We start from the raw sequence: 20,755 nt of genomic DNA, 5'->3' as shown, positions 1-20,755 counted from the left end.
TTGTTAGGTCTGGTGTGTTTTTATCTTGCTCGTTCATCTGCTGTGTGTTTTTCTGTCTTCTCATTTTGCTTATCTTACTGTGTTTGGGGTCTCCTTTTTGCAGGCTGCAGGTTCGTAGTTCCCGTTGGTTTTGGTGGTTGTCCCCAGTGGCTAAGGTTGGTTCAGTGGGTTGAGTAGGTTTCCTGGTTGGGGAGACTAGTGCCTCTGTTCTGGTGGATGAGGCTAGATCTTGTCTCTCTGGTGGGCAGGTCCACGTCTGGTGGTGTGTTTGGGGATGTTGGTAGCCTTATTATGATTTTAGGCAGCCTCTCTGCTAATGGATGGAGCTTTAGACCTGTCTTGCTCTTTGTTGGGGATAGGGTGCCCAGCACTGCTCGTTGCTGGTCCTTGTGTGAAGCTGGGTCTTGGTGTTGATATGGAGATCTCTGGGAGATTTTCACCATTTGATATTGCGTGGGAAAGGGCAGAAGGAAGGGAGGAAGAAAGGAAGGAAGGAAGGGAGCAAGGAAGAGAGGTAAGAAGGGAGGAAGGAAGGAATAAAGGATGGAAGGAGGGAAGAAAGGAAGAAAAAAGGAAGAAAGAAAGGGAGAAGACAAAATAAAGTAGGATAAAGTATAGTTATTAAAATAAAAAATAATTATTAAGAAGAAAAATTTCTATTAAAAAAACGGGTCGGTCTAACCCTAGGACAAATGATGGAAACAAAGCTATACAGACAAAATCTCACACAGCAGCACACACATACACAGTAACAAAAAGAAAAAAGGGGAAAATAATAGTATATCTTGCTCCCAAAGTCCACCTCCTCAACTTGAGATATTTCGCTGTCTATTCAGGTTTTCCACAGATGCAGGGCACTTCAAGTTGATTGTGGAGCTTTAATCAGCTGCTTCTGAGGCTGCTGGGAGAGATCTCCCCCTCTCCTCTTTGTTCGCATAGCTCCTGGTGTTCAGCTTTGGACTTCGCCCCGCCTCTGCGTCTAGGTCATCCGAGGGTGTCTGCCCTTTGCTCAGACAGGACGGGGTTAAAGGAGCAGCTGATTCGGGGGCTCTGGCACAGGCCAGGGGGAGGGAGGTGCACGGATGCAGGGCTAGCCTGCGACGGCAGAGGCCGGCATGACGCTGCACCGGCCCGAGGCGCGCCACGCATTCTCCCGGGGAAGCTGTCCCTGGATCCCGGGACCCCGGCAGTGGCGGGCTGCACGAGCTCCCGGGAGGGGCAGTGTGGAGAGTGACCTGTGCTCGTACACACACCTCTTGGTGGCGGCAGCAGCAACCCTAGTGTCCCACGCCCGTCTTTGCTTTTCGCGCCGACAGTCGCGGCTCGCGCCCGTTTCTGAAGCTCCTTTACGCGGCGCGCTTAATCCCCTCTCCTCTTGCACCAGGAGACAGAGGCAAAAAAAATAGTCTTTTGTCTCTTCGGTAGCTCCGCGCTCGTTTCTGGAGCTCCTTTAAGCGGCGCGCTTAAACCCCTCTCCTCGCGCACCAGGAAGCAAAGAGGAAAGAAAAGGTCTCTTGTCTCTTAAGCAGCTCCAGACTTCAGCCAGACTCCCTCCCGGCTAGCCGTGGTGCACTAGCCCCTTCAGGCTGTGTTCACGCCGCCAACCCCAGTCCTCTCCCTGGGATCCGACCGAAGCCCAAGCTCAGCTCCCAGCCCCCGCCCGCCCCGGCAGGCGAGCAGACAAATCTCTCGGGCTGGTGAGTGCCAGTCGGCACCGATCCTCTGTGCGGGAATCTCTCCATTTTGCCCTCTGCACCCCGCTGCTGCACTCTCCTCCGAGGCTCCGGAGCTTCCCCCTCCGCCACCCGCAGTCTCTGCCCACGACGGGGCTTCTCGTGTGTGGGAACCTTTCCTCCTTCACGGCTCCCTCCCACTGGTGCAGGTCCCATCCCTATTCTTTGTCTCTGTTTATTCTTTTTTCTTTTGCCCTACCCAGGTACGTGGGGAGTTTCTTGCCTTTTGTGAGGTCTGAGGTCTTCTGCCAGCGTTCAGCGGGTGTTCTATAGGAGAAGTTCCACGTGTAGCTGTATTTCTGATGTATCTGTGAGGAGGAAGGTGATCTCCGCGTCTTACTCTTCCTCCATCTTGCCTCGATCCAAGGAAGGGCATTTAAATCAAACCTGCTAGCGTTGGAGTGTCTCCTGCAGAGGCGGGGCGGGAGTTTTCTTTTAAAATGCATTGATACAACCAGGTCTCACTTTTGTGTGGATGAGTCTGCAAACGCTTTTTGGAAACCCCAAGTTCTCCACACAGCCTACCTTTCGCGCTGCCCTAGTTTCGAAGCACCTGCTCCTCAGGCCGAGTCAAAGTGGGAGGCGGGGCTGCATGCAGATGCACAGCGAGTGGGCAGCGTCCTTGAGCACGCTGGCTTAAACCCCAACCACGCGGCACGGAGGTCATTGATGTCGGCGCCAGCAGCATGCCACGCAGGGTCTCCAGAGCGCGGCATGGAGGGTCCGGCCTAGCTGGGGCCCGTGGCCCTATGTCTTCTGACTGTGACGCCAGTCCTGTGCATGCTGCAGGGCCACAGCCACCGGGCGGTGGGTGCACGAGGGGCCGGGAGGCAAGCCGGGGACCCCAGGCTGGTATGGGCATCGTGTCCGCAGCCATCGTCCCCAAGGCCGCACTCAGGCCATGATCACTCGGTGAAGCTGTGCCGGGACAGTGCGGCCGACCTCTTCTCGCACTGTGAGGACCTGCATGCACTGCAGGACTCGGTGCCTCGGCCCGCCGTGCACGCTTCCCTGCGGGAGGGCCTGCTGGACTTAACGCCGACCACCTCCGCGGCATGGACTGGGCGCCACTCCTGCTCCTGAGCGCCCTCTGCCCCTGACCTGTATCCAGAGCTTCTTCCAGCCACCGCTTAGCGAGACAGGTTTGTACTTCCCGCTTCCAGAGGCCCTCGTGTGGGTGCTGCGAAGTGGGGTTTTAGATGGTGCAAGGTGGAGGGTGGGCACTCGAACCGGTGCCCAGTGCCTGGGTTTGTGTGAACCAGACAGGGCGTGCGGCCTAGGACTCTTGCCAGCTCGGTGACCCCGGCCTAGTGCCTTAAGGCTTCTAGGTCTCAGTGTTCTCCTCTGTAGCATGGGCTTAACAGGACCCAGTCTCTGTGGCGGTTACAGGGATGCACTGTGTTCATGCTTCTAGACTCTACAATGTAGAACACTTAGCACAGTTTGGAGCATCGTTAATTGTTGCACAGATTTTACCTGGTCTGTTGAATGATTTTGCCTAGTACACATCAAATGATTAGGAAATGGATATATCCCCGCTTCATTTCCTTTCCATTAAAACAGGGCTCAGGAAAAAAGTAATCTTTTTTCAATAGTTGTATCATGTAGTGGAAAGAGCACCAGTGTGAAGGCAGCTTAAGGTTTGAATTCCAGGGCTTATGCTCTCTGTGGCCTAGGCAGGTTACTTTTGAACTGCAATCCCCACACTTGTAAAATGACATGAAAAGCCACTCTTTCTGTGGGTCCTTAGAATTAATTAAGCAGGTTATGTGTGTAAAGTATCCTGGCACTTGAATGAGTTGTGCACAGTTTGGAGCATCGTTAATTGTTGCACAGATTTTACCTGGTCTGTTGAATGATTTTGCCTAGTACACATCAAATGATTAGGAAATGGATATATCCCCGCTTCATTTCCTTTCCATTAAAACAGGGCTCAGGAAAAAAGTAATCTTTTTTCAATAGTTGTATCATGTAGTGGAAAGAGCACCAGTGTGAAGGCAGCTTAAGGTTTGAATTCCAGGGCTTATGCTCTCTGTGGCCTAGGCAGGTTACTTTTGAACTGCAATCCCCACACTTGTAAAATGACATGAAAAGCCACTCTTTCTGTGGGTCCTTAGAATTAATTAAGCAGGTTATGTGTGTAAAGTATCCTGGCACTTGAATGAGTTGTGAGAACCAAGGGCTGCTGGAGATGATGCTCCTGCCCTAGGTAATCTTCCCTTCTACTGGGTGGCAGGTAAACACAAGCACAGTAGTCAGTGCTCTGGAAGAAGTGAGTTCTGATGCTACAGAGCACAGAATCTTTTTTTTAAATTTAATTTTAATTTTATATTGGAGGATGGTTGATTTATAATATTGTGTTAGTTTCAGGTGTACAGCAAAGTGATTCAGTTATACATATATTTATTCTTTTTCAGATTCTTTTCTCATACAGGTTGTTATAGGATATGGAGTAGAGTTCCCAGTGCTATGCAGTAGGTCCTTGTTGATTACCTATTTTATATATAGTCGTGTGTATATGTTAATCCCAAACTCCTAATTTATCCCTCCCCCCCACCTTTCCCCTTTGCAGAGCACAGAATCTTGGAAGGGAAAGTTCAGGGTAGGTTTCTTGGAGGAGATGCCATCCTTTCTAAGGATAAGTAGAAGCTCCTGGGGTAGCAGGAGGGAGAAGTGTGTGTCCAAGTTTGAGAAATATAAGAAAATATGGCAAAACTAAGGTACGCGAGTGGAACTCCGGGTTTGGGAAAGAAATGAGAGTTGATACTGGAAACCTAGTGGGGCCCAACAGAAAGGGGCCTTGTTTGTCCTGTCAGAAGTTTGGAAGTTTATCCTGAAGGCTGTGGGAAACCCTAAAGTACAGTGAGATGGACTTCTGGTTTAGAGGCTCTCTCAGACCTCCATGTGGAAGGCAGTTGATTGGGTGCAGGGTGAATTGTAATCTAAGAGTCCCACTTAAGTTATAAAAGGTTGGACTGGATTTTGGAGATCTGAGACAGAATGAGTGGGGCCTGGTGAACAGTTAGAAAAGGGAGGGCAGCAAGTGTGGGTGACAGTTTCCAGCTGCATCTTTTTGTGAGATACAGAGCACAGTAAGAAGGGATTGGGGGTGTGGAGAGGACCTTACTTAATCTTCAGTGCTTTAGAGGGGCCTGGTAGACGGGTCTGGGCCTAAGGTACAGACCTGGGCTTTTTGGGAGGACAGGTGTTTGAAGGCCTGGGAGATACTTAGGTTACCCACAAGACGGTACAGAGAATCATAGGTCTGAGAGTTTTTTAAATGGGTATATTTGAGGACGTTTATAAGCTGAGAGAAAGTAGCCAGCAGAGGAAAGTTATGAAGATCTAGGAGAGGAAATGATTGTTCATTTGTTTTCAAAAAGCTGAATACTTATCGTGTGCCTGACCCCTTTTCTAGGATCTGGGGTTCACACCATCTGTTATCTCTCCTGCAAGGACAGTTCAACTCATCCCCTGGTGAGGAGAAGTCAGATTATTCTTTGCATCCTATTCAGGTGTAGGAACCGTTCTGTACCTCTGAAGGGACTTTACTTAACCAGAGTAATAACGTAGAAATCAAAAGAAATTATGGCTGGCGGGACCTGAAAGGCCACTGTACTTACTTTTGCCTAATATTTTACATTGAATTTAAGAAAAATTTATTGCAGAGCCCATTCTCTTCAGAGTTCCTTCACTGAACTTTATGTCTTCAATCCAGCTTGTAGATCTTGGCCTCCTCCTAAATTTGCTTCTTCATCCATATTACATTTTGTCTGGACTATGGCAGAAGTTCCTGGGTGATTTCGCGGCCGCTGGGCTCGGTTCCTCTAAGTTCCTCTGCCTACTCGGTTCGAAACATCTTCTAACATAAAAAGATATGCCTAAAATAATGCTGCTAATGACTTGCCCACACAGAGTTAGTGCATACTAACTGCCCAGCGTGTGCTCTGCACAGAGGCGTGTAGTCTGCACTGTGCTCAGCCAAGCCTCATGGGGCTCTTTGGCCCTGATTGGCCCTGAGGAAGGGGAGCTTTTTGTGAACACTCCCTTTATCTAATTGGTCCTTCAGCAGCGGGGCGCCTTTTTCTAATCAGCGGAGGCACCCTTACTCAGCCAGTGGTAGCCTCGGGCCTCATCACCTGTGGGATACAAGCCATGCTCTCTCCCAGGCTTGCTTCGGCCAGCATTTCTATTTTCATATCTGTCTCTTCTCACATTGGACCCCTGGCCTTTAGTCATCGCCACCTGCAGTATTTACTGTGCCCAGTAGGTGTCAGCCTTGAGTGTCTTTGCACAGGTGCTCCCTCTGCAGTTAATGTACCTCCTCCTCCACCTCTGCCTAGCCTCATCTTTCTAGATTCTACTTCAGGGTTATCATGAAGCCATCACTTCGACATAACATTCTGCCTCCAAAGGAACCTCTGTGCATAATTGTTATTTTTTTAATCTCATGTGATTGAAATTTTGAGTTTACACATGTCCCTCTTTAATGAAGGCTTAAGGGCAGGAGTCATTTCTAATCCTTAGCACAGAGCAGATGCTTTTTTTAAAATGCTTTTTAATGATGATAAAATGTATGGTTTAAATCATTCATTTTACAATAATTTTTCTTTAGGTTCTGACAGAAATAAAGTTCACAGGAGTCGTGTTCCTGCGATAAGAAATAAAGATGTGACCTTCCAGTTGTGTAAAGCTCTTAAACGCTGTGTAAGTGCGTCAGGTGCGCTAAGGAACCTGGAGCTAAGTGGGCTAGTTGTGTGAGAGAGAGACTTAACTGTGTTAACAGAGGTAAACTTTCATTGTGTCCTGCAAACATTTGATAGTTACTTTTGGGGCAAACTAAACCAGTAAAATTTTAAACTCTTCCTCCACATTAAACGGATTGAATAAATTGGCCACTTTGGTGCACCTGTGTCCTGCGAATTGTCCAATTGGAGATGGAGGTTTAGAAAGTGAGTTTCAGTCTTATTTAAGTCTCTTCCTATCAGACTGGTTTCGTGATTTCCTACACACCATGTCACTTCCTATCTACCTTTTATTGGTATTGTTCATGCCTGGATTGTCTCCTGTACCTGCTCAAACCTTGGTCCATTCTCATTTGTACCATGAAATTTGTCCTGCTGGAAACTGTCAGAACTAATTTTACTTAACTTTGTGTTAAGCCACAAACCATACATTTTGTATATTTTCTTTTTTTTATGTTTGTCTATATTTTTATGGTTTCTTTTCAAGAAATATTATGGGAAGGGAAATAGCAAGATGTAAAGAGCAAAAAAGTCATCATTATCTTAAAATTTTTAGAACTGTATCCGCAATCATAATTTATAATGCACTGTGGTATGTGTTAAAAAAGGAATACATGTAACGTCCCGTAGGAGCAGCAAACTCATTGGAGTTGGTGGGGGTGTGTCATGGAAGTAATCACAAAGCAGGTGACTGTTGGTTGGGGTCCTGAAACATTAGTGTGTGTTCCGTGTGTCCAGTAGTGGTCTGGAGGGGTCAGGAAGTCTGCCTTTCAATTTGAAGGAACAGAGGATTTGAGGTCCGCTCTCTTATATGGCTCTAGTATACTGCATAGCACCTAATAAAATATTGGGTTTATAGTTGACATGTGTATCGCTGATTGATCATCAAGATTGGGATGTATCATTGGAAATGAAAATAGGAAAAGTCTTATGCTTTTTAGGTTTTTCTCTTTTTTTCTATATCTCAAAAAGTACATAGTACTTTACTGAGTGGTTGGGAATAAAGTTTGCAGTATTCAGTGTATTCAGTTTTAGTATCTAAAAAGAATTAAACTGTTGCTGTAAACTGGAATAACACTGTTACTGATAAGTTTTAGAATGCATCTGTTCATCAGTTACCTGTTTGGGAAGATTGTAGTTAATGATTTTAAGAATGTGGCTATAAACGTCCAGTTGACTCAAGCAAAGCAAATAAGTCAAGATTGACAAATGTATAGGCTCTGCATATTATTGTGTGTGTGGTCTTTTTTTTTCGTTTTAGTTATTTGTCAAGGTGTAAAGAACTCTATCACTCTTAAGATAGTAGACTTCACGGGCTATATTCTAAAATGGCAGGGAGGAGATCACATTGCCAAGATGCATAATACACTTTTATGTATTTTTAGTTACTGAAAACTTAGATTGTGATACTGTGAAGAAAGTATGCCATTATAGTCTTCAAGACTTAAATGAATCAAGTGTTTATTAGCTGCTGTAGTTTATAAAGTAATACAAATCACTATATCAGCAGTTTGTAAATACGGTTTTAAAAATAATGCCTTAACAACTTTACAGTGGTTATAATGACTGTATTTAGGCCTAAAGTTATTTAATAATTTGACATGAAGCCTTTTCAATAGTTTGATGGTGCAGATCAGGTCTAGGTAAACTATGGCTTGTGGGCCAGATCCAGCCCATTGCCTAGTTTTGTGAAGAAAGTTTTTCTGGAACATAGTTGCATCCATTGTTTACATGGTAGCTATGGCTACTTACAGCAGACGTCAGTGGGGTTGAGTAGTTGCACCAGAAACTGTAAATCCCAGAAAGCTGGAAATGTTTAAATTTAGATTTGAAAAATTGAAAAATTCTTTGAGCCTATAAGGACAAGTCCATTAACCTCTGGGGTAGAAAACACTCAAGAACTTGGGTACCGAAGCCAAATGGCCTAGGTTCAAATTCCCTTTCTCCCTTTTCATAGCATTTGACCATGGGCAAATCACTTAATATCTATGCCTCATTATGAGGTTTAAATGAACTCATTTGTATAAATAATGCCTGGCATATACTAAGCACTGTGTAAGTGATTGCTGTTATTTCTGCTTGGAGCTTTTATAAGCTATTGTTAATAGGAAAATGCCACTAACGATTTTCCTTTTAGCGTGTCAAAGGCATTTTGAGTCTTTCATTTTTTCAAGAATGTAATGAGACTTTTTCCATTTAAAGTCAGTGTTCCCTGTTACCAAAATTTATTTTATGCATATAAAGAATTGAATGTCTTTAAGACAATACTTGTGGTTAAATGTCAAACCATTATTTTCCCAAGGCACATCAAACTGGCTCTGCATAGTCCAGGCCTCTAAAGTTTGTGTGCATACCCTAGGTAGCATGTGAGATCCATTTTGTAAATATAGTTTTTAAAATAATTCCTGAGACTTCCCTGGCGGTCCAGCAGTCAAGACTCTGCACTCCCAATGCAGGGGGCCCGGGTTCGATCCCTGCTCAAGGAACTAGATCCCACGTGCCTGCCGTAACTAAGAGCCTACATGCCACAACTAAAATATCCAGCATGCTGCAACTAAAGACCCGGCACAGCCAAACAAACAAACAAATAAATATTTTTTAAAAATAAATAAAATAATGCCTTAGGAGTTAGGAAAAGAAAATATTGAACCTATTTAGCTTTGTATCATTTAAAAATTATCTGTGTAGTTTATAATGTACATACATTATATGTATAGAACTTCGTGTATACAATTTGTTAAAAAATAAGATTCATATTAAAAAGTTTTCTTATGGGTTGCCTGGTTAGGTGTGTGGAGACCATTGGAGGACAGAATGATGAAATTTAGAGCCTCAGTAATAATAGAATTTAGAACCAATTCCCTGACTTAGAAGATAAGGAAAATAATTCATAGACTGTAATTGAGTTGTCCAACTTTAAATAACTGTTGAAAAGCAGGTCATCCAGTGGCTGGAATCTAATCACTGACCGACTAGTGTCTGGGTCACTGGACTCATAAACCAGAACTGACTGTTTAATTTCTCAGGTTGATTCTCCTGGCATATATGCTTGATACGTGTGTGTGTAAATCTCTGACATAATAAGCCATACTCAGTAGGCACACCCTGTTTCCTTATTCAAGCATCTTAATTTCATCCCATTAAATCTTTGAAGTATCAGACTACCAGAAGGCATGAAGAAACCTGGGCTGAGAGTCTTTGTTCCAGGAGACCTGATCTTGACTGTATGGCTGGTTTGAGGCGCATCACTCTGAACTGCAGCACGCTCATTGGTGATATGGGTGCAAATGCTTTGGCAGAATCTCTTAGGATTTATGGCTTAGAGGTAAATTCTAAAATTGAAAATATTGAATTTTTAATATGATATATGCTTAGCTTTTGGCATGATACTGTTGTGATAGGATTTTTTTAAAGCCTCATTTTACTGATAGCTCTTATTTTGCTTGTAAACTTTCTCTAAGAGTTGCATATATTCTTTATAGAAAATACAGAGTAACAAGAGAACAATTACCTATAATCTTAATACCCAGACATAATCACTGTTCATTTTGGTGCAGACACTTTCAGTCTTTTTTTTTCTATAAATATATTTGTACACATAGGGATTACAAAAATAGAATTGTAGTATACTTGCTATTTCATATTCCTGCTTTTTTCACTAATGATGTATCATGTAGTATTCCATTGTATTGATGTCCCATAGTTTAATCAATTCTTTGCAATTAGATTTACACAGTTTGCTTTTCAGTGTCAGAAACAAAGTGAATACGTTGTATATACGTCTCTGTGTCTGTTGGGATTACTTCTGTAGAATAATGTGTAATGACTAAGTGTGACATATTTTTAAGACTTTTGACACACATGGCCAAATTACCATCCAGAAATGCTATGCCAATTTGTAGTCCATCCCAAGAGTGGATGTGAAGCCTGCCTCTCACAAACACTGGCTTATAGCACTTTTAAAAACTGTAAAACTATAAAATGAGTACCTCTCCCTTTTTCATGCAAGTGGGTTTACTCCAAATTTTATAACTTTTTTCAGTTAATTTAGTATGAGCATCTTAGCAAGTCAGTAAATTTGCATCTACTGCATCATTTTTTGTGACTGTTCAGTGTTCCATTTTATGAATATGCCACAGTACACATAGCTTATCCATTCTTGTATATAAGCTATGTCCAGTTTTCAGTTCCAAATAGTACTCTGATATGTATCCTTAGCTATAACTCTATTTCTTTTGGTTAAATTCTTAGAAAGAGAGTTGTTGGATCAAAAGGGTATACACATTTTAAAGGCTTGGCTTAATCTGATAGGAGAATAACCACATTTTGTTTTATTTTGTATTCATTTGATTTACTGGTGGGTTTACTGGCTGGTTGTATTAATTTGGCTAGTTAATTATACCCTGTGTCCATTCTTCTGTAGTGAGAGTTTGTAAGGGTTGTATCCTATCCTGTCCGATCCATATGTGTGGCTTGCTATTTCTGTATGTCATGGGGTGTCAAGGTCATGATCAAAAGAATGCAGTGCATTTCTCAGCTCCACCAGTTTTTGCCTGTGAGGTTTACATGCCACTGCCCCTCGTGCTAATTATGAACTGAGATTTATTTTGTGATGTTTTTTGCTCACAGGTTATATACACTTATTCTTCAGTTCTGTAATTGTAAAATATGTTGGATGATTTATTGGTACTAAAGGCAGGGTTACCATTGCACATCCAAAAAGAGGTTTTTTTTGTTTTGTTTTGTTTTCTTTATTGGAATATAATTGCTTTACAATGGTGTGTTAGTTTCTGCTTTGTAACATAGTGAATCAGCTATACATTTACATATATCCCCATATCTCCTCCCTCTTGCATTTCCCTCCCAGCCTCCCTACCCCTCCCCTCTAGGTGGTCAGAAAACACCGAGCTGATCTCCCTGTGCTGTGCGGCTGCTTCCCACTAGCTATCTGTTTTACATTTGGGAGTGTATATATGTCCATGCCAGTCTCTCACTTTGTCCCAGCTTACCCTTCCCCCTCCCCGTGTCCTCAAGTCCATTCTCTACACCTGCGTCTTTATTCCTGTCCTGCCCCTAGGTTCTTCATAACCATTTTTTAAAATTCCATATATATCTGTTAGCATACGGTATTTGTTTTTCTCTTTCTGACTTACTTCACTCTGTATGACAGACTCTAGGTCCATCCACCTGACTACAAATAACTCCATTTTGTTTCTTTTTATGGCTGAGTAATATTCCATTGTATGTATGGGCCACAACTACTTTATCCATTCATCTGTCGATGGACACTTAGGTTGTTTCCATGTCCTGGCTATTGTAAATAGAGCTGCAATGAACATTCCAAGGAGGGGTTTTTAAATTGGATTATGCGTTATGTGTGTGTGTATACGTTTCTGTTTTTTTCCATACCCAAAATTACAAACCTGCCATTACTGGTCTTGTGCAGGACCCTTCCACACGTGAGAAAATGAGAGTTGTCTATATGGTAAATCTGTATAGAGTTAGCAAGTGACATTTTGTCTTTCATCAAAAGCACTTAACCTGCAGCAGTGTGGCCTCACCAGTGAAGGAACAAAGGCTTTACTAAAGGCCCTTGAAACCAACAGAATTCTGCTCGCTCTGGATATAAGAAAAAATCCACTTGTTGGTATGTGGTCACTTTTCTTTTTTAATTGATTAACACATAGCAAAACAAAAAGAATTTGTTCATGTATTGACAGTTTTTAAAACTTAATGTGTTTAACTTTCCTCATCATATACAGTTTACCCTTGAACAACTTGGGGGTCGGGGCGGCGACCCCTATGTAGTTGAAAATCTGGGTATAAGTTTATTGTCGGTGGTTCCGCATCTGTGGATTCAACCAACCTTGGATCGTGTAGGATGATAGTACATATTTATTGAAAAATATCCATGTGTAAATGGACCCACGAGGTTTAAACCCATGTTGTTCAAGAGTCAACTGTACTTTTCTAATGTTGTACTTCCCTTATTTTTTTAGCAGATAATGTACTAATTAAAGTGAGTTATACTTGTAAATTGTTCTTATCTCTACTCTGAATAGAGGTGAACCTAGATACTAATCCTGCTTCTACCGAGATCATTATTTCCTTCTTGTGCAACCTGTGAATTCTTTTAAGGAGTACTTTGTCAGTTTCACAAGTAATTTTTTAATACCTTCTGTGTGCCAGATACGGGTCAGGCACTAGGGATAAAGCAGTGAACCAGACAGACAAAAGTCTTACCCTCTTGGAGCTTACATTCTAGTGAAGGAGTTCAGATAGAAATGAGTAAACAGGTAAGTAATATAATTTTAGATAGTAGGAAGTGCAAAAATATCTTAATGTAAGGAGAGTGAGGGGGGGCAGGTAGGACTCCATTGTATAGGTTTGTTAGGGGATAGCTTCACTGGAGAAGTGGCATTTGAATGGAGACCTGAATGAAGAGAGGAGCAAGCCATGGAAGATCTGGGGTAAGCACATTCCAGGACAAGGAGGCCATGAGTATGCAGGCATGTAGGTGGGTGGAGTATTTAAGGAAAAGCAAGGAGGCCAACATGGCTAGAGTACTGAGTGAAGAAGAGTGTTGTATGACATGAGGTCAAGGTGCTAGCCAGGGTTCTGATCTTGTAAAGTCTTGAAGGCCAGAGTAAAGATGTGGATTATTCTAAAGGGGTAGAGGATTTTGAACTGGAAAAAGGCATGATCCAAATAGTATCTGAATAAGGTGACCTGGTATAGAGAATAGACTTGGAGGGATAAAGAAGAGAAACAGGGAGAACAGTTAGGAGATTATCACAGTGATCCAAATGAGATGTTTATGGCTTAGCTTAGGTTGGAAGTTTGGAGCAAGTGAAAAGTGGTTGAATTCAGGTTGTGTTTTGAGGGTGTAGCTAACAAGACTTGTAGATAGATTAGATGTGAGGTACGAAGGAAATAGTAACAAGGAGACAAATCGTTGATGATTATGTGTGCAACTGGGTGGTATCACTTAGAAAAAGGGGGCTGATGGGAGGAGAGCTTTTGAGGGAATATCAGGACTTTGATTTGCTATCTTAGATGCCCTTTAGGTATCTAAGTGTCTGGACAGTGCTCAGACTGTACTTTCTATCCAGAGGTATCCAAAGCCACTTTAGATGCAAAATGGTTAAAGTTGACCTTTGCTGCTGCCAAAATAATAGCCACTGGGGGCAGTCTGCAGGATGGCATCTTAGGTTTTTGAGGAAGAAATTAGAATACACAAAGGAGGAAATAAGTGTATAATTACATAATATAGATTTCATATTTAATTTTATGGGAAAAGGAATAATTAGTTGGCTTTTGGTTTTAAATGGAAAGAGCCACTCATTGGGAAATAATTACTCTAATTTCAATTTATGTTACTTTAGATCATTCTGTGATGAAAGCAGTTATCAAAAAAGGTCTCCAGAATGGAAGGAGTGCCAGGTCAGAGGTATATAACATAAGGCAGTTATCAAAAAAGTCTCCAGAATGGAAGGAGTGCCAGGTCAGAGGTATATAACGCGTTTTAGTTCTCTCAGAAGAATTTCTCTTTTCTTTTTTTTTCGGTACGTGGACCTCTCACCATTGTGGCCTCTCCCGTTGCGGAGCACAGGCTCCGGACGCGCAGGCTTAGCAGCCATGGCTGACGGGCCCAGCCGCTCCGCGGCATGTGGGATCCTCCCAGACCGGGGCACGAACCCGTGTCCCCTGCATCGGCAGGCGGACTCTCAACCACTGCGCCACCAGGGAAGCCCAAGAATTTCTCTTTAATGGCTTGTTTTTCTTTCTTTCTTAAAAGAAAATTATCAAGGTACTTTCTGCCATCTTAAAACTAAGTTTTTAGTCAAATGAAATGGCTTTTCTGTTTTTGAAAATATTGTGTGATGCTTTAATTTAGGTTCCCAGAAATGCAGATTGAAAACCTTTTATTAACTTAAAGTAAGGATCTTAATTTCCAATGAATATCAAACCCTCATAAATTACCTGTAACTGAAATGGCATATTTATCATTTCTCTCTCAGTACAAGTGGATAACTTCTCCATCGTGAAGGAACCATCCAAAGCTGCTAGACAGAAAAAGAGAACTCTAATTTTGGGAAGTGGTTGAAAAGGAAAAGCTACTATTAGAATTGGTAACTCTTTCTTGTTTTGAATGCTACTAGAACTTATACCCCTTATGTTTTCCGGTGTGCTAAAATTGAAACAGCCAGTATTAACCACAGGCATAGTAGGAGGCCTATAATTATTTTGATACTTCTGGGAATTTATAGGATATAGATATAATAAATGAATTTAAAGAGATGTTAATATTAACCAACATTATTGTTTGGATCTCATAAAAAGTTCGTTATTTTGAAAATATTTCCTGGTTGATGATTACTTCTAATACTTTGCAATTGAAATTTGGGGTGCACTTTGATGATAACTTTAGTAGTGGTGCTCTTGAGGAATGATTTTTTTATATGAAGAATTACCGTTTGTGCTATAAGAAACAAAATTTCTTCCTAGTTCCAACCTTCCCATTGTTCCCTGCTTCTTTCTTAGAAATTCTTACCTAAATTTTTGAATCCGGTAATGTCTTGTTTCTCTCAATGATAAAAAAAAACTTGAAATATGTATTATCCGTATAAAAGACTTATACAGACAAGTTTATTCACCTAGATGGAACATTTTAGAAAAACATTTTCTAAATGTTTACTGTAATGTATATTTAAATTTCCAAATGATCGTTAACCCAGGATTTTACAACTAAGCCTATAATTTTGTTAACAAATGTGATAAAAAAAACTTTTACGACCCTTTAACAATCAATGATGTAAGTTTCACATTCTCCTGAATATATAAATTTGGTATACTTCACTTCTACTGATAACGTTTGTATCGTTTCTAAGAGACCCTAACTTTTTATTTTCTGGAACATATTATCGTTAGTCACAAATAGTCGTTTGTGTTTTTTTTTGGAGCAGCATTTGTGAAACCAAATCTAATATGAAACTGACTCTTTCTTGTGAGTAAATTTGAATTTTGAAACAGTAAAACAATAAGGTTTAATATAAAGCAAAATAAATTTTTTATGTTTATGATCAGCCAATTTCCCAGAAAAAGTTTTGTGGTGACTTGAGTTCTATACCAGATATACTAAAATCACCAATGGACAACACATCTTTTATTCAGGTGCCCTCTGAAAGTTTTAAAAATTTGTTGACTTAATATCACTGAACTGTCCACTTTAAAATGGTTAAAATGATAAATTTTCTTTTTTGTGTATTTTACCTCAATTTTTTTTTACTGTGTTGTTTCAAAATTTTTAGGTTTTATAAAGGTATTGTATTAGCATAACAATGAAAAATTTAAAAGAGCATCCCTAATCTCATTATCCTATCAAGCCTTGTTTACATTTTTATTTTTTCTTCCTGTTGTCTATAAACATTATTCCACATAGCTTCAATATAATTTGCCATTCTTATCTTTTCATACTAAATTTAAAATTTATGATTCAGTTATACTTTTTAACATTGTATTCAGAAGGTTTCATTGAGTTGGTCAATATTTAAATTGGTGAAAAATTGGAAATAACCTAAAATAAACTATTGTAAACATCTTCATAAATACAGCTTTTTTTTCTACTTAAAGATGTATGTTTTTGATCCTCCATTAATCAACTTCCTTGGATAATAGTGTATTAAATAGAAGCTGTTAAGAGTGTTTATGAAGTCAAAAAAAGCTCATGATTTGTCTGCCAATTGTTATTTCAAGGCAGTGATATTTTAATAATCAAATAGTACATACAAAGAAGTTAAGATTTGTGGTTTCACACTAATGACATATTACTATTAAAAATTTATATGATATGTAAAGCATTCTTAAAATAGCTAAGTTGCCTTTTACTATAATATTAGGAATGGAAATATATATAAATAAAACATGCATATGTAAAACATATTAGGAATTCTGTAATATTAGTACCTGGTGGTATATAATACGGCATCATGGAATGAGAATAAAACAATTAATTTTTTTTTTATTTAGCATGATTAAACAAAGTGGAAATGTAACTGAAGCATACAAGCTCATTGAGCTATTTTAAGAGTAATTTTATTTCTTGGGCTATTTTTTGTATTTGCCTCAGTTATTTGGAGACATAGAGGTAAGCCAAATCAATAGCTGGGTATGTACTTAGACCTAAGTGAACATAGGGGTGAAATAATGGTGTGAATTGTGTCACATTTATATTGTAATTATGTATGCCTAAAAAAAGATGGGAACTTTTATTAGAAATTTTTTTTATCTCCTAACACGAAAAGTGTAATTAAAAAATTTTGTAACACAAATGTATATTCATCAGTTTCTGAAAGTAAAGGAAGGGTATACACATACAAACCACATGCATACAGACATTTTTTTGAGGGTAATTAAGTTAAAAAACACAATAAAATAGCACAAAATGAACTGAGCACCTATATATTTTTAAGAGGCATGTTAAATCACACAAGATCATGTGGTGAGTATCAGTAAGCTACACTCTATGAACTATTTGTCGTATATTACCACATACACTCTACTTTACACTCCATCCTACTGTTGCTAAAATATAGTAGAAAGCATCAGCATAGCACAGGGAGATCAGCTCTGTGCTTTGTGATGACCTAGAGCAGTGGGATAGGGAGGGTGGGAGGGAGGCTCAAGAAGGAGGGGATATGGGGACATGCGTATGCCTATGGCTGATTCGCTTTGTTGTGCAACAAACTAACACAGAACTGTGAAGCAGTTATACTCCAAGAAAGATCTATTAAAATAAATAAATAAAATAACATGAAATATAGTAGCTTTGAAGAATAAATATAACCATTTTAACCTATGATGTTTGTTTTCAGTAAATTCAAATTAAATATTTAAATGTGAATTTTAATATATGGCTTGTTCTAAATAAAATATTAACACATAGGTCTAGTTTTTGCAACCAAATATTTCATATAAAGATACTTGCCTCTTTAGTACTGAAATACAGGATAAGTCTCCACATTTCACTGTTTTATTCAGTGGGTTTCATTTGTTTTTTTGTGTGTTTCCTATATGAAATCAAACGAGCTGTGAAGGTTGACAAGCTTATAGGAGGGTAACATTGACTCACCTACCACCCAGCAACTTGCAGTCTTATAACTTTTATTGCTTTTACATAGAAAAATTCATCTGAAATTGAAATTTTGGTCTAATTCTGAAGATCTGTTTGGCAGAAGTCACGGGTGTATCTGTGTTTCTCTGTCCTTGAGATTCAGAAATGCCAAAGGTGTTCTAAGATTCCGTAAACTTGAGTGTTTCTGCATGATACATAAAATGTATCATACTTCGGGATTTTTAAAAAATTTATTTTTCCATTTCTGCACATCTCAATACTTTTGTTTTAGTTAAAATGTTATTGTAGAGAATTTATATTTTAAAAAAATGCTGGCTTAAGTCAAACCTTTTTACAAAACGACTCTCTTTTTAATGGCCTTGGCATCATTGTCAAGTGCCTGTTTGATTCCTTTCAAAGTGTACACGTGTGACAGTTGCTTTGTAGACCTTTGGTGCATCTTGATTCCTTCTTTTCATGCTTTGTCAAACATAGGATTGGCCGCAAAGAAACCTGTAAGTAATGGAAGGAAACACTCTGCTGGTAAAGAATGTTATGCTCCTGAACCTCTACCACCTGGTGTGTCTGGTTTCCGGCCGTGGCGTACTGCAGAACGTGCAAAAAGGAACAGGTAACGTGCTTGCATTCCCTGTCTTTTTCAGTCGTTCAGAATTCTTATTTTGGAACTTCTGTTATGTGGGCGGCCTCTGGTGCTTTCTATAGAGGAAAAAAGATAACTCACACATGGCTTCTGCCTAATGAGCCCTCTCAGGAAGAAAAACAAAAAGTAATTGGGAGTTTCAAGTTGTTTCTCAAGTGTCACAACAGAGGTAACCCCGTGGGCGTCTTGAGGAGACTAAAATTATCACCAATTGTGCAGGTGAGAAAAGTTTCACTAAAGGCAGGTGTAGTTGAGCCAAGCCCTACAGCACAGAAGTAGGAATGTGGATATGTACGAATGGGACAAAAGACATTTTAGGCATGGGAAATAGTTTAATGCAGAATGGATGAGAAATATGCATTAGACCTATTCTAAATCAACTGGCTTATTAACTCAGTAAATCAGATTTAGTGAGTCGAACTAGCTTTAGCCGATTACTTATCCAGGGGATAGCTGTTCATAGTAATTTTTGTCACAGAACAGTAAATACAATTGTTGAACTGTAGCTTTAGGCTTGCTAAGTGAAATAGATTGCTGTAGATGATTTTCAAGTGACTTACTTGGTAGTAGTCACGAAATTGGGGGTTAACAATTGCTTAAGAAAACAAAGAGAATTGATTTTAAATAGTACTTGAAGGAGTTACTGTGTAAAGTATCTGTTCAGGAGCTCATGTTAAATTGATATTAATAATCCCTGCTGGACAACCAACTACTTTTTTGCAAATGGTGATGTGAATTGCTCTTGCATAAAGTATAGTGTTGAATCCCCAGTCTTTGCACTTGAGTTGAACAACTCTGTGGTTTCCTATCTTCTTCTTGAAACGCTTAATCTGAGGTCCGTCCTCGTCACACAGAGTGGTAAGTTAGAGAACGATTAATATCACCATTTAAAGAAGTGAGACTGAAATCTCAACCATCCTGAACATAGGAACTGAAGGGGCCTCTCAGCAGTTGAGAGAGTTATCACCAAGCCAGTCGGCTGAATTCTGTTCAGTTGTCTCTGTTGCAGAGCCCTCCAGGTCCTTCTTTTGAGCTCATTTTTATACACAATTCTGTTTGGAAACTGTACATAATACTAAATAGCTGTATTAACTGGATTTAACTGGCGCTGTATTTACATCAAGATCTAACTTTGTTTTCTTGATACCGTTTTAGGGGCTTTCCATTCATCAAAGCTCGTGATGTATGTAGTCAGTTGCAGGTATGTAGTTATCATATTTATGCTATGTAGGGGTTGAATTGGGAAAGGTGGATCGTCATTCTTTTTGCTTTTTAAACTGAGGGAGCCTTACAAGAAGCATTTCCCTCTCTGAAATAAATCCATGTAAAACTTGTCTGGTCGCTCTCCCGATGCAACTGTGTAGTTGTGTGGATTTGGCACACAACTGTCAGCCTTGTGGTTACGTCTGTAAACAAGGAAGCGTGGTCTCCAGTCCGCAAATCGGCTGTTACCCACTGAAACGAACTTGACTGCCATTTCTGACCCCTCACATGGAGCTGTCATACTCAAGAATGTTCATATGTTTTCAAGAAACGTTGTTTGTGGGCTATATGTACAAATTCCTGACCTGAAAACCAATATAAAGCAACATCTCCCAAACCTCTGCTCTCTCACCAAGGCCACACACATTCCATCGCGTATGGCCTCATGGCAAGCTAATAGTGTCAGTACCAGATTCTCCTTCCCAGTGGTCTTGGGAGACTGCATAGCTGCTCTGTGAAAGGCACCACCGCTGAGAGTGAGAGAAGAGCACCTTGGGTGTCAGTCCTGCCCTGCGTGCCCAGAGGGAGGGGTGTGCGCCTCGTTCTCCTGTTGGGAATTTCCTGTGCTGCAGGTTTGCTGCTTGTTGTCAAAACGATGTCCTAGTGACTTGGCTTCTGCGTAGTTATATAATCCCAGCACACTTCTTTATGATCTGTAGACTTTTATGGGGTTGTGGCCAGGTCAGTTTTTAGATGTTTGGAAATGTCCTATTGAACAACATTGCAGTGGCAGTGAAGCTTGATGGGAGAATTGTATTCCTGTTACCTTAGTTTTGGCTTAAGGGTGATGAGAAGATGAAATTTTTGATGGGTCAGTTTTAGTTGTGTATGTGCATGTGATTTATTTTTTAAAATGCTAACGTCTGTTATTCGCAGCTTAGATATGTTGACTCTCTGATTATTCTTCTGATTCTTTATCAGTCCCTTGACTGATGTATTTTCCTCCAAAAAACTACATTTTCTTCCAGACTGTTCTTGTCTGATAGTGAAGAGTAAATTTTTCATTTGCAATATAAAGTTGATCTGAGAAAAAGATGTTTACCTTGGCTCTTTCCTTGGCTTCTGTGAAAGAAACTTAATAAAATAATATGGGCAATTCCCATTACTAATCCTAAACATGTACCACAGGGGTCTGTACAGTAACATAGCAAAAATAAGTTACTGTAATTTTACTTAGTCATTGCCTGTTTTAGACTAAGAAGCAGTGAGAGACATTTATAAATAATGATACCTCATATTA

The 20,755-nt window shown here is 40.3% G+C and overlaps 1 pseudogene; it reads left to right on the top strand.

Annotated features, from left to right (window-relative positions):
• Window positions 1-2,513: 2,513 nt before the first annotated feature.
• Window positions 2,514-20,755, top strand: part of LOC102991361 (centrosomal protein of 78 kDa-like) — a 223,386-nt pseudogene continuing 205,144 nt past the window's right edge.

Source organism: Physeter macrocephalus, chromosome 12, assembly GCF_002837175.3.
Source record: "Physeter macrocephalus isolate SW-GA chromosome 12, ASM283717v5, whole genome shotgun sequence".
In the NCBI taxonomy this organism is placed as follows: Eukaryota; Metazoa; Chordata; class Mammalia; order Artiodactyla; family Physeteridae; genus Physeter; species Physeter macrocephalus.
The sequence above is the reverse complement of the archived record's forward strand: the minus strand, read 5'-3'. Positions and strand labels throughout refer to the sequence as shown.